General features: G+C 44.9%; 1 non-coding gene across 1 annotated transcript; it reads left to right on the top strand.

The window, feature by feature from the left end:
• Positions 1–1,436: 1,436 nt before the first annotated feature.
• Positions 1,437–1,518, top strand: trnas-gcu (transfer RNA serine (anticodon GCU)). Its single transcript has one exon. It is a non-coding gene; the product is annotated as a tRNA-Ser (tRNA).
• The last annotated feature ends 1,369 nt before the right edge of the window (positions 1,519–2,887 follow it).

The following is a 2,887-nucleotide window of genomic DNA, read 5'->3' as shown; positions in this document are numbered from 1 at the left end:
TTCTGCCCTCACCCCTGACCCTCCCTCCTGGAACTATGATAGGGTTCCCCTTGTCCTCACCTTTCACCCCACCAGCCTCCACATTTAACGGATCATCCTCCACCATTTCCGTTACCTCCAAAGTGATCCCATCACCAAACGCATCTTCCCCTCCCCTCCCCTTTCAGCATTCCGTAGGGACTGCTCCCTCTAAGACACTCTAGTCCACTCCTCTATCACCCCCAACAGACCTTCCCCTTCACCTGGCACCTTCCCGTGCAAGCGCAGGAGATGTAACACCTGCCCCTATACCTACCCCCTTCCCACTGTCCAGGGCCCCAAACACCCTTTCCAGGTGAAACAGCGATTTACTTGTACTTCTTGCAATCTAGTATACTGTATTCGCTGCTCATGATGCGGTCTCCTCCACATTTGGGAGACCAAATGCAGGTTGGGTGACTGCTTTGCAGAAGATCTCCGTTCAGTCTGTAGGGGTGACCCCGTGCTTCCAGTCACCTGTCATTTTAATTCACCGCTCCATTCCCACTCGGACCTCACCGTCCTTGGCCTCTTGCATTGTTCCACAGAAGCTCAACGTAAACTCGAGGAACAGCACCTCATCTTCCGATTAGGCACTTTGCAGCCTTCCGGACTCAATATCGAGTTCAACAATTTCAGATCATAACCTCGGCCCCTATTACATTTTTACTTATATTTTTTTCCACACCTTTGTTTTGGCTTTTCCCTTCCCCCCCTTTCGTTTTTTTCTCTCTCCCTCATGGCAGCTGTCTCTCATCCTGCCAATACACTTCACACCTAATCTGAGCCGTCTTTTGTCTCCACTGTCCTATTACCATCTTGTCTGGTTTTGAATACCTCTTAATGTCTCTTTACTTCTTTTGTTCTATCGCAGCCCTGCCTTCAATCTATTTAATTTCCTTTCCAGTTTAAAAAAGTGTTCACCCTAAACGTCGACTCTAATTTCTCTCCACAGATGTTGCCAGGCCTGCTGAGTTATTCCAGCATTTTCTGTTGTTATTTCGGATTTCCAGCAGCTGCAGTATGTTTCGATCGTACGAGTTGTTAAGGTGTTGTGTTCAAAGTTGCATTGGGTTTCCCTGCGCAGGTGCAAACCCTCTCACTTAATTCGAAATATATCAATCCTTTCCTAAATCCACTCCTTTATATGAGGTGTTGCGCTGGATTTGCTCACAATCCTCCCCACAACTTCTTGACGATGGCAAACTTTTTCTTCTCTGTTCTGAATTTGACATCAAACCGACCATTTTTGAGAGTCCCTCACCTGAATTAACGGGCGGCCTTTTGCTCACAGAGCTGATTGTACATTTTCAGCATTGTAGATCTGGGTGCACGGGCAGGACAAATGGTGAAGTGGAATTTCTTGCAGATTAGTTCTGTTTGGATACAAAAAGTAGTAAACGAAAAAACTAACGGCAGACGAGGTGGCCGAGTGGTTAAGGCGATGGACTGCTAATCCATTGTGCTCTGCATGCGTGGGTTCGAATCCCATCTTCGTCGTTTATGTTAAATGTTTGACACCTTCGGTTCTTTTGACATTCACCTTTAACGTCATGTCCAAATTCACCTTTTGCTCCCAAGCCTGCCTAATTTAGCTTATGTCATGTCTCAAGTTACCAATATATACTTTAAAGGGAAAACACTTTATAGGTCTATGGAGAGTGGGACTAATTAGATAGCACTCTCAGAGACAGTTTACTTCAGAACCGTCAGAATCTGAGATTCCAGTACTTAATGAGTTTCCCACTTATATGTCGGCGGCTCGTTGGTCTAGGGGTATAATTATCACTTTAGGCATATCACAGCTGAATTACGATAGATCCCAGCTTCAAATGTTGGTCGAACCCCACTAGATTTTAGTTAAAACTCAGCTTCTTACAGCCAATCGACATTGTAGAAAACATACATACTTTCCATTAAAAACATGTGATTTTGCGTCGTTTTTACCCTATCTTTCTAAATCCCAGATCTTCACAGGAGCAACTGAAAACAAACCAACTGAGTAAAGTTAAAGGGTCCGTCTCTGTGTTTCATTGGACGTCTTACACCCGTGTTCGATTCTGGGCAATGCAGGACCATTACATTTTGCTTTCTGCACCCATGAGCTCGCCTGAATTGGGATAAACTTACAATCAGCGTCAATCTTCTTGAAACACCTTCTGCCCTGAATATTAGACAGTGCTGCTTTGTCTAGCGCTGAAACGATGTGAGAAGCTGGCTTTTGAAATGGTCCCATGGGTGCCGAATTCAAAACACCATGCAAACCCACCACAAACACTAAAATATTACCGCAGCTTCGGGCTCTAACCGCCTTTAACAAAATCCTTCCTCCCAATCCTTCTCCTTTCTCGCTCGGGTCTCAGCGTCTCCCTCCTTGTGGAAGCTCGGAGCTGTTTCCCTGAGGTTTGGAATGGATTTACCTTCCTTAACTCAAATTATTACTCTTTTCCTTGAAAATAGAATGACGGAAAGTTTGATACAAATGTCTTTTTTGTACTGCGTTTGATGAAACTTCTGCAATTTAAAATGTTAACCGCCGTACTTTAGTACGAATTCCAGCAACCGCAGTAGTTTGCTGTTGTATTTTGGTACGAAGCTCACACTTGCATTGGCCGGAAGTCGAAACCGTGTTTCCCACAATGCAGGCGTGAATTTTGCCCCTGAACCACCAACGCGTACCGGATCTAGAGCTTCAATTGTCCAGTCACAGTCTTGTTTCTGATAATGCAAGGCTAAAAGACAATGCTAAATACTGCAGAGTCTGGAAATGAAATTATTCAGAAAAAGCTGTAAACACTCCGCAGGTCCGGGATCATCTGTGGAGGTGGAAACACAGGGTTAATGTTTCAGGTCGAAGAGCTCTCCTCAG

This window comes from Somniosus microcephalus, unplaced genomic scaffold, assembly GCF_052327205.1.
Source record: "Somniosus microcephalus isolate GS21.2 unplaced genomic scaffold, FLI_Smic_1.0 unresolved_chr1, whole genome shotgun sequence".
Lineage (NCBI taxonomy): Eukaryota > Metazoa > Chordata > Chondrichthyes > Squaliformes > Somniosidae > Somniosus > Somniosus microcephalus.
The sequence above is the reverse complement of the archived record's forward strand: the minus strand, read 5'-3'. Positions and strand labels throughout refer to the sequence as shown.